The 11399-nt window shown below is 48.7% G+C and overlaps 1 protein-coding gene across 1 annotated transcript in view; it reads left to right on the forward strand.

Annotated features, from left to right (window-relative positions):
* arhgap35a (Rho GTPase activating protein 35a) overlaps positions 1 to 11399 on the forward strand; it is a 68213-nt gene that overhangs the window by 30666 nt on the left and 26148 nt on the right. The gene's annotated exons all lie outside the window — the stretch shown is intronic.

The raw sequence follows: 11399 nt of genomic DNA on the forward strand, positions 1-11399 counted from the left end.
CTTGATGTGATTGCTCACTGTCAAGCAACAGGCTTCTAACAATATGCAAAAGGGTTTTGGGTCTGATGGCTGTGTCTGTGAGGCGTTTCTCCCACTGAGAATCCAAACCAACTGGCTTCCTTATTTTAGCAATCCGGTTTGTAATGTCTTCATTAAGAAAAAAAGAAAAAAAATCATTAAAATAAAATAAAGACTTCATTAAGAAAAGTTTTGTTTGCTGTGGTGATAACAAAAAAAAAAAAAAAAAAAATAATCATTATCTCTGGCAGTTGCTTGGCTGTGTGCTCCTCTGGGAATGAGTCACCCCCCCTGCAGAAGAGCTGACGGGAGGGAGGGAGTGTTGTGTCTCCAGTCTTTCGTGGCAATAAAAAGTGATTTAGGGGCCTAGCTGAGCTGGGCGGTCTCACCGTGCTGTTGGGCTGAAAGGGAAAGCGAGGGGTGGAGTGGTGGAGGGGTGGAGGGGGGAGTTTCCTGCCCCCGGCACGGCGAGTTCGGGCACGTATGACGGCACGGCGAGTTCACAGACGCAGACCCGCCAGTGCGGGGCGGGGCGGGGCGGGGCCCCAGGCGACCGCTGACCTCTCGCGTTGCGTTATGAACGACCGCTCGTGTTTGCAGCGCACTCCTCCTCCTCTTCCTCCTCGTCCATGGTGTCGGGGGGCTTGCAGAAGCTCTGCTGAGCGTGCCCAGTTGAGCCGCGGCCCTGGGATTGGCTGCCGCCGCGGAGTGGCCATGCTAACGCCTCTCCCGGCAGGAAGTGGACACTCAGCCCCGCCCATAAATCTGCAGCAGTCTTAAAGGTACAATAGGTAAGATTTTTGTGTTAAAACTTTGTTACAAGACCATTGTAAATCCCTTCCTATCATTGGAAAAAGGCTCACTGACATGTTGACTCGCCCGCTGCCTGTGTTTTCGTCCTTAAATTCGGGTTTCAAAATATACAGTTTGATGGCCCGACGCTCTGTACCAAAACATCGTATAGCTGTACCATAATTCAAGTTCATTGGTTGAAAATTGGTTCGAATTGCAGCAGCCAATGGCGTTTTAACGTCAGCGCGTTTACAGAGCAGGGGGAGGGATAAAGGTGTTTGTGGTTTGAAGGTGTTTGTTGCTGCTATTCCTCTCTTGGCCGTTAGAAGTCCGAAATATACCTTTAAACCTGCAGTGCATGATTTCTCCTATAATCCCTTGCATGTGTATATACACACACACACACACACACACACACGCACACACCCTCGTCCACACACACACACACTCTTCCAGACAAACACACACACACACACATATGCATACCCACACACACTATTCTCTCTGTGGCTCAATACTTGTCATATCCTGTTTTAATTGGCTTCAGACTGCGGCAGCGCATCAAAACATTCCGACTGGGCCGAAATTAGGTATAATTTAATTGCTCTTTATTTTAAGTGGTTACCAAACGAGGAGTTGGAGGTTTATCGAAGTGTGTGTGTGTGTGCGTGTGCGTGTGCGTGTGCGTGTGCGTGTGCGTGTGCGCGTGCGCGTGTGTGTATATGTTAGGGTTAGTTCGATGGCTCGTCCATCAACGATGATTGACAGTCATCCATGACAGTTGAGACCTTGTGATGTGGAAGGTGATGTTTCTAATTTTACAGCAGTCTTAATAACAGTGCATGTATATTAAACCTGTATTATAATAAATGACTCATGTTTGTATATAAAATTAAGTAGTTACTCAGTCCCTATCAAACTTCTTTTGTTAAAAAAATCTCTGTTTAAAAAAAAAAAAACAAGCCTCTCGTGGAAGTCATACCTTTGCTTAATCAAACACTCGTAACAAAAGTAAGAGCAGATAATTAACACATTTTGAGTCGCTATTAAAACGTCAGATGAGAACATTCCTACAAACTATACGAACATCCTCCCTCCTTTCCGTGTGTGTGTGTGTGTGTGTGTGTGTGTGTGTGTGTGTGTGTGTGTGTGTGTGTATGTGTGTGTGTTCATCTGTCTGTCAGCGTGCGCGCGTGCGAGTGTGAATGCATGGCAGCTGAGCCAGCAGGTGTGTGTTGCGTAAGAGTACACTGTGTGTTGTGAGCTGTGAAGTTGTATCAGAAGGCTGAGGGTTGAGAGCCAGTGGGATGTGTTTGGCATTTTGGGCCAAATGAGTGTTCTGTGTCTCAAGAAACCTCTTGATGAGATTTATAATGCTGAATGGCTCATTTGAAACCAGTACAAAGTGAGGAACCAAGGACCCGGCATCAAAACTTGGGTTTGGTTAATGCCAGGCAGACACAGGTGCACAAACGCCCTGTTGGCACAGAGCAGTGCATTGTGGGTTGCATCAGAGGGCAGGGTTTTGTTCAGAAGGCCTGAAAGGGCAGCAGAAGAGAGAAAATAACCGCTAGCAGCAGAGCACATTTTGAGAAATGTAATACATGAACCAGAATTTCAAGAATTGAGATTAGAGAGGTGGGCAATTTAAAAAAAAGTTATTGGAGATTATTAAATAATTATTTTAAACCGTGTATTGCCATACACAGCCATTGCCTTTAGGCCTGTCCACTGTCAAAGGCTGTTCATCCTACTGCTTCTGCCTTGATGTATTCAGCTAATAAGTAATCATGTAAAAAAAGAAAGAATATATCCTTGCTAATTCTACTTTTGAATTGGTTTAATACCAAAAATGTCACTCTACCTCTTGAAATCAGATTCTTAATGAAAAATATATGAATAATCCTCAGGTTTATTACAAGTTAATTTCTTCTGTAATAACTCACTCGCGCTGTAGCTGAAGCAGATTAAGGAAAAATAATGCTAATTCAGATGGAAGAAGATTGCAGTTGAACTGCGTGGTGGGTACCGGAATATATTTTAGGCTCCAGTGGAGAGGGGTTGTCAGTTAATATGGATTCCGTCTGTGACAGATGAGGGGCTTTGGGCGAAAAGAATCGGGAGTGGGGGATGAGGCCACACTGGTGTGGGAAGGAGTCCGGTGGAAGATTAAGATGGCAGGGGAGACCGTGCCGTTTGAGTACATGGTGGGTCTGCCACTTCGATCATGCAGGGGACCGTTTTGGATTAAAATATTGTTTTACCCTTTACTGATTGTATTGTACTGGTGTATTGGAACCTATGGAATGCAAAAACCCCCTTCTGGTCGACCATCAATCAAGCGCAGACGTAGTATTTGAATCCAAAGTTATTACGTATTTGACCCATGTCTGACATGAGCTGAACGTCAGCTTGGAACGTCGTCCGAAGAACAGAGGAACCTGCGACAGAACCAGAGGCCCAAAATAACTAAGGATCCCGGTTATCGCTGCAAGTTTTTAGTCTCACCATCTTTTGCTGAAAAGGGACACGGTTATTCTCTGTGAAGTTGTAGGCCAGGAGGACCTGGAAGGATCTTAAAATCTTGGAAGTACGTATCTGCTCTGCGCTGATTTGGCACAAAACGGAATGCAATATGGGCGCGGGACGTAGCTGGGCGCCGTCGGAAACCTTCGCCATCGATGAAAAGCCCCGTTAAAAATGAGCTCTGTTCCCGTTGCGTGGAAAGGGGGTGACAGTCGGAACGCCAAAAAAATTGGATGGGGAACCGAACTCCATCTGTTAAAGTGTAATTACGGTGCCCTGACATTCCGCAAATGGAGGGTGGCGGAAGGCATCTGTCTCCGATAGCAACCGGCCAGGCCCCCCCCCAGAATCAGTGTGCAGAAGAGAAGGGATTGTCTATCTTGAAAGAAGAGAGTTTTTCCTAATTGCGGACTTTAACAAGCCTGCACTTGCAAAAGATGACAAAGCCGTGAAACGTTTTCACATTCTGCCATTGTTAAGGCCCTGCTAATCGATGGGAGAGCAAAAACTGTTTTCTTTTATCATTGTTATCATTATAGAGCTAGAAAATGAGAGGACCTGATCGTGTGTGCTCTCCCCTGCAATCAGATGAGTGTAAGTGCTGCTCAACTATTTCAGACCTGTTTTGGCGCTCTTGGGCGATTAGCGCGCCTGAAACGTTAAAAGGTGTTTGTTCTCCCACTGCTTCCTGTGGCTGGCTTCAAGAGTAGCCCCAGTCAGCAGGCTAAAGTGGCTAGAAATGTGTCCGGGGTGTCCAGACTTCTGATAAAATGGCCGACGTGGGTTTCAAGACTAAAGTAATCATGGTCTTCAGTCAAGACCTTGATAAGTAGAATCATGTTTCTTAGCCCTTTTCGGATCAGATTGGACACCCATGGAATAGATGGTGTCCCCAGAGTACTGACCCTGGATCAGCCATTTCCGTAAAAATCAGGGTCTGGGCAGATGAGCTGTAGCCGCTGAACTGATCCAGTCAGCACGCAGAGGCGCTGTTTTGTGTGCAGGTGTGGGAGCAGTTGTGGGGCAGCTGTGCTTGGGGGCGGAGGCTGTGTCGTGCAGCGTTTGGGGTCGAGTTGGCTGATGTGGGATTAGAGCTACCTGCCGTGTGCAGTGAGCACGACTCTCGCGGCCCCCCCCGCGGTTACCCCCGGTTACGGCCGTGTAATCGGAGACCTAACACGGCGCCATCGCCTCGCCTCGCTGGCGCGGTGCCCCCAACACCTGCGCCGTCACCTTAATTAACCAACCAATTAACCCGCTCTACTGCGCCATTCATTCTCACAATTAGCAGCTGGAACAGAGCTGGAGAGAAGATGCTCGTTGTTGAAGCAGTTGTGCGGTGTGTGTGTGAAAGAGAGGGGGAGGGAGACTGTGTGTGTGTGTGTGTGTGTGTGTGTGTGTGAATGAGGAGGAGGGAGACTGTGTGTGTGTGTGTGTGTGTGTGTTTGTGTGTGTGTGAGAGAGGAAGGAGACCGAGAGAGAGGGAGGAAACGGGGACTGTTTTGGGGAGAGTGAGGGAGACGCAGTATTATGTTGGTAAAGCAGAGAGATACTGAGGGAGACTGTGAGAGAAGAAAAGTGTGTGTGAGTGTGAGAGGAAAGTACTGTGTGTGTGTGTGTGAGAGAGAGAGAGAGAGAAGTACTGTGTGTGCGTGTGTGACACAAAGAGCTGGCAGAATGGCTCTCAGTTCCAGCCAGTGCTGCCTATATAAATCCTGTCCCTGTCTGACTGCGGCTCTGTGGAGCTGGGGAAAGGGGGCAGCGGGGAGGGGGGGGGGGGGGGGGGAGAGGAGAGGAAGAGGAAGGATTCAGTCCCAGTGCAGATCCACAGGGCTTTGTGCTGGCTTTGAGGAAAGCCAGCGTTTTCTCCCGCTAGAACGCTGACTGGTGCTCACACAGCCATTCAGATCGCTGGGCATTAACTGTCCTTTCAACAGTTTCTTCCTCTTAACCTTAAAAAAAATGAGTAATCAGAAATGAACAGAGGAGAAATGCAGGGAGAGAGAGAGAGAGAGAGAAGTGAATGAGAGCCGTTTATTAAGTATGCGAGAGAACATTCTTCACTTCGCTTTTTCTCACCAGCGGGGCTGCAAAGCTTTAACAAACATGCTAAATAGCGGCACGGTAAAGCAGCCCAGATCGCTGTGGGTTTTTACTGAAGTCTACGCGCTTGTGCTGAACGGTCTGGCATTGTACCGAGCCGTCTTTTTTTTAACAGCGCACGTTTAGACTTCCTTAACTGGGAGACGCAGAAGGGTGGGCGCTGATTGGCGTCGCCGGGAGACGTGTGTGGAATGAGAGGAGGCTGAGGTGTGATGAGACGGGCGTAGGGTAATGTCAGCCGAAGGTTATTTGGGACAGGAAGGTGGGCTGTGTGGCCTCGTGCCAGTGGCAGGGCCCGGCGTGTTGGTGAAGCGGGGGGCTGTTATCTGGGTGACTGCGCTGTTATGCGTGTCTGTTGCTTGCATTAATACCTGTCATCGGGCATGTCCCAGGCTGCTTTATATTTAGCCTCTTTATCGCAGAGGTTCTGGGGTGCCATGGAGCGGTTAACCCCGCCCACGCTCCTTTCCACGCCCCGCCTCTTTTCCCACCCTCTGGCCTATCGTGTCCAAGTAGTTTGAAATTCTGAATTTCCTCTCTCTCCCCCTCTCTCCCTTGCCCTCCCTCCCCTCTCTCTCTCTCCTTCTCTCTCCCCCCCTCTCCCCCTTTCTGTCTCTCTCTCTCTCTCTCTCTCTCTCCAGCTGACTCTCCGTGGACTTCTTTTTTCTCTCTTCCCCCCTCTCCCTCTCCTCCCCTCGCCTTTCACTCCTGCCCTCGTCAAGAAAAACTGCCTCCATGCTGGGGAAGGCACTGTTCACATATAAACAGTATGTAGCAGCATATCCTGTACCATGTGACCGTCTATAAGGCCCGGCCAACACTGGAGCCTGATCTCTCCATGCACGTTTATTCTGTTAGTTCACAGATGAAAACATTGCACCGTGTTCCTGCTCCGTGGCGGATGTTTCCAGAAGGTTTGAGCGGTGGGGGGATTAGGCAGTGTGACTGTCCCCCGGATCTCACTCCGGGTCCGGCCCTGGTTTTGGCTCTGCCGACATCCGATGTGTAATGCTTATATAACAACATCAACTCGCGCTCGCACTCGGGCTGATCCTGAAAATGTGAACACGGGAAGGGCCCGTTTAATCCGAGGTGCAGGCGCGTGGGGAGGGGGGGGGGCCCGCTTAATCCGAGGTGCGGGGGTGTGGGGAGGTGGGTGTAATCCGCCGGGAAACTGACCATCCCGTTGGGATTACATCCTTATTACGAGGCGCACTACAGTAAGCTTGTGGTGAAAGTGGGTGGGGAATGTCTCGGTGTGTTTATGGAGGGGAGGGTGCGTGCGTGCGTGCGTGCGTGCGTGCGTGCGTGTGTGTGTGTGAGGTGTACATGCTTATGGCTGTGCGTGCGCACACGCTTACTGTTCACATGTGCTCAACCTAACCGTGTTTGTGTGATGCGGGGCCAGGTAAAAGCAGGGCTTTATTAATTTCTCCGTTAAAGATGGCGAGCGGTCCCAGGGCGCAGTGTCAGACCTGAGGCCTGGTCTCTGTGGGGGGGGGGTCTCTCATTACAGCGCGCTGCTGAATATTTCATGCCTTTTCATAAGCCTCGGTCCTCCCATTCATCTGCAGCGCTGCTCTCAGTCTCTCCAGCACAGGAAGTGGTTTCTGTGTGACCCCCCCCGCTCCCCTGGCTCCGCGATAATGCAGCCCAGGTCTCAGGAGAGAGAGGGAAGGAGGAGGAGGAGGAAGAGAAATGGACAGACATAGAGAGAGAGAGAGGGCCCAGCGTTTTAGCGTGGGCGTTAACAGTGGATACAGTCAGGAGTAGACTGGGAGCATCAGTCAGACGAAAGTGTGTTTCCTGCTCCTGGGCTTGCTTTGTCATCACCAGCAGAGCCGTCATCATCATCATCATCATTTTACCTGACTGTCGCATAGGCAGGGGCAGGCTGTAAATGGAACTGCATCAGCAGCCCTGAAACCTGTATGAGTGGCTTCCTCCTGTTCTTCCTTCGAGCATCTTTCCATCATCCTGTTTCTTTCTCTTTGTTTGCTTTTCCCCTCTCTATGCAATGCCCGGTCGCAACATTCTGTGAGGGTCGTGACCTGCTTCAGTCATAGGGTTTACTGATGCAGGTATTGCATTTGGCATAACAGATTATGTCAGGTTATGTCATGTGTATGACGGTCTTATGTCAGCCTTATGGCAAGGCTTTCAAGTAAAGTGTTACCCAAAATCTGTATCCTTGAAGTCGTTCTGTATTCAAAAAAAAAAAAAAAAAAAAAAAAGTCCTGAGCGTTTCTAAAACGTTCCCAAAGCAGCCGAATCGGCCCCAAGGCCACCGCTTCTCCTCCGTGCCCCCCGTCTCCGGGGCGACGTGACATCACCAGCGGAATGGAGCGGGCGTCTGAGCGGCGTGTGACTTCCCGCGGGGGCGGAGGCGTCGTGGGCGGTCAGAGTGACCGCCGCGCCAGGTGCAGGCCGGGGTTAAGCGCAGGGGCCGGTGCCGCGCGGGCGTGCACGACCCCGCCGGAAACCTTCCGGCTCCTTCCATTACGCCCCATTACCCAGCGAGAGCGGAGCGCGGGTGTGCCGACGCGCTTCTCCGCGTCTACGCCGTTTTCTTTGGTTACCCCCATTACTCAGACAGCGGGGACCGGCGGCTGTGGCTGAGTGTGTTTGCTTAGCGCTCGCCTCCAGCGTGCTGCTAAAAGCCTCGCTCGGCGCCGCTTTGTCGCTCACTCTCCGCGCGGCGGTTAGGGGCGGGCGTGCAGGCGCGCGGGCCGCGGCGAGGCGGGCAGATGTCCGCGCTGCGCCGCTGCCACTGAGAACAGGCGGGGCAGGTGACCCCTCGGTAACTGTGCCAACCCGAACGAGAGGCTTGCTCGGCTGATCCCGAACTGACGTGTCGTCCCCTCCTTCCAGCACCCGGTGATTGCGACGCGGCACGATACTCCTCTGGAGGCGGCTGCGGTCGCCACACACGGACACGTGCCCTGTGAACACACGTGGTCCGCGTCTAATCTATAGGTGCACTGCGTATCTACTGCTTTAAAGCCCCTGAATGTCTACACGCACATTTCTCGAAACGCTTTGCCCTGCAATGTCTCTGCAGTTTCGCCAAGAGTATTTTTAAGGTATAATTCCGTATTTTCATTTTCTGCTTTCATTTGTTTTTCAATTACTGTTATTCAAATGCCACCTGCCCACGCGTGTGGCTAAACGGGGAAAATCGGCTTTATGGCATTTAGATTTATGTTGCCCAAAGATTTCTCGATAGATTGTTCTAGATGGATTTGTCTGTGTTTGTTGAGTGAATTCCTCCTCAGGATATGCTTTGGGATAATCTAAATGAGATGTGTATATTCTCTGTTCTCTTTGAAGGATAACTTTCTGCTTATAGCATACATCCCATACATAATATTAATCCTTAAACGGATCACCCAATTCTGATGGGATTTTTATTTTTAATATTTTTGTGGATCGGAGCGTAAATGGCAGGTCGGTATGATTCGTATATTTATTCAGCTCAATTAAACTTTTTTTGTATCAAAAAAAATACAAAATACGTTATATTGCAGAGAGATTACTGTCCAGCAAAAAAACAGGCCTGTACCCCCTAGTAATGAGCAATGTGAAGAAATCTAAGAACCCAACTATGGAGGAGATTCCCATTCTCCACTGGCTGCCACTGTAATCGTTAATAGAGAATGAATGGCGACAGAATTAGGCGGGATCTCCTTGATGAAATGGGTTGTGCAATGTGCATGTTTCAGTAAGAGGTAGTTAAATTAGGTGGTACAATAGCCAGCCCCAGCAGTGAGATGTATAGCAGTTCTGTTTAATTTTAATATTTATCATTCGTTCATGCAGCTGCTCTGTAGTTGGATCGTCCAGCAGAACATTTACAATTAAATCTCACATGCGCATACTTTTCCCCCTTTTGGCTAGCACGAGACTATTACAGTTCCAGTTGAGGTTTTGGGTAGGGCTGGGTGATAATTAACATTGGCGATAATTAACTAATAGTTTTGAGCTCACTGCCACCACGCAGTGTATTGCATTTGCCTTTCTTTTAGTTTTCGTATCGTTTATCTAAACTTGGGAGACCATTTGAAATGCAAGGTGGCACAGCTTCCATGTGACCGTGTGATGTGTTTTTGTCAGTGACAAGAAAGCTGCAAAGGCCTTGTCTTGCCAACGCCCAGTAGATATCCGTGATGATGTTTTTCCCCGGAAGCAGTTTTTAAACCTGTGAAGTTTAGATATTTACTACCGCGTCACGTATAACGAAAGGGGAAAAAAAAAAAAGATGAAAGGAAGCCGGTGTGCTTCATGCTCGTTATTACTAAAATAAAATAAATAAAGAAAACATTTAATTATGTTTGCGGTAAGGTGACCAGCCCTAAGTTCAGGTGAAGGGATAAATCTGTGAAGGGAACGTTGTTAAATTGCTAGCACGTGCTCCAGGCGACAAGTCCTCTCTTCTGTCTGCCAGCGGTGTTCCCCAGACCTCCGGGCTTTGCCGCACAGTAGAAACTCTGGGGCGTGGGCTTTCTGTTGGCCTTCCAGGTGAGCTGTCCGTGTGACACTTTGGTGGGAAGTGCGTATCGATCGCAGACTAATTACACAAAAACCAGGGGGAGCGAGAGAGAGAGAGAGAGAGAGAGGCGTTCGGGGAAAGGCTCATGAATAAACCATGGCGGCCCAAGCCCCAGCGTCTATCCCGCATCGATCGGCGAACTGCCGGACTGCACTTTACGGCTCGCCCCCCCCCCTTGCGTTGCTCGCGGTCGTAGGTACATTTTCGCATGGCCCACGAAGCATATTTCAGCATGCTGGCCTGGGTGTTCCTGTTCCATTTGAATGTTAGATTGCTCTTTAAAAAAAATTTTTTTTTTTAAGTTCTCCTAGTTTGACAGACGTGCTGTGGACCCGTTAGTGTCCGCTTTCATTAGAAAAAAAAGAAAAGAAAATTGGCACAAAATGGGACTTCTGTATTCCTCTTGGCTGAATTCTAGTCTTCTCCCTCGGCTCACCGCCAATTTTGGACTTAGGGCGGGCTTCATTAATGTATCATGCTGTCAGTGAATCTTGTTTGTACATGCTCAATGACAAGCTGAAATCAAATCTGCGAGCTGCTTCTCCGGGCTGACTCAAGAGTTTTCTGTTCTGTGGGGGGAAAAAAAAACAAAAAAAGTTCTAATAATCGTTTCAGATCGCTGAATCATTCGCCGGCTTTTTTGTTTATATTTCTTCTTGTCAGTAGTGACTTGTCGTGTCATGTTTTGTTTCAAATGAGACTGAAAACCATGGCCTCTGTCAGATAGCATGTGCAAGATGGTTGTTCTTTTCTTTCATTTGCGCAAACGGTCTGATTATGTTCCTACGCGGCTAATTTCCCTCTTGGAGGTGCATTTTAAGCGAGAGAATGCAACTAAACTGTTGAATGGTATGGAGCTGTGAGTTTATTACCTCTAGGTAAACGTGTCGATGTTGATTCTCTTCATTTGCATGTGTAATTAGTGGTGGTACATCAGCCAACACAAGTGGCCCTTGTTTTCGATTCTGCCTGTGGAGAAACCCGGAAAAAGCGTGTTTTTTTTTGTTTTTGTTTTTTTTACTTTGTGGAAAGCAGCCAACGTGCGGCGCAATCTTTTAAAAGACAGCTGGGTTTCCCTTGTCGACTAATTAATAACTCCAGCAAAGGACTACTTATCAAAGCCTTCATCTCGCAGTGCATTTGTGGGTAGCAAAATAATCATGTGTTCAAGAATCTTCGGGAGTGTGGAATCATCTTTGCCTGTTGATGCCCTGCTTTGTAAAAATTCTGGTCTCTTGCAATTCCAATGTTGTATTCTGTTCTGCTATCTTCAAACCCCAGTCTGGCAACCCCAGACCTCAGTTAGCTTTAGCGCACCAATAAGTATGTTAGTTTGCTTTGATATTTTGTCGGATACTTTTTGGAAGCATATTCCTTGTCAAAATAAAAAGCTGCTTAGCAAATATGAGCT

Source organism: Conger conger, chromosome 13 (genome assembly GCF_963514075.1).
Source record: "Conger conger chromosome 13, fConCon1.1, whole genome shotgun sequence".
In the NCBI taxonomy this organism is placed as follows: Eukaryota; Metazoa; Chordata; class Actinopteri; order Anguilliformes; family Congridae; genus Conger; species Conger conger.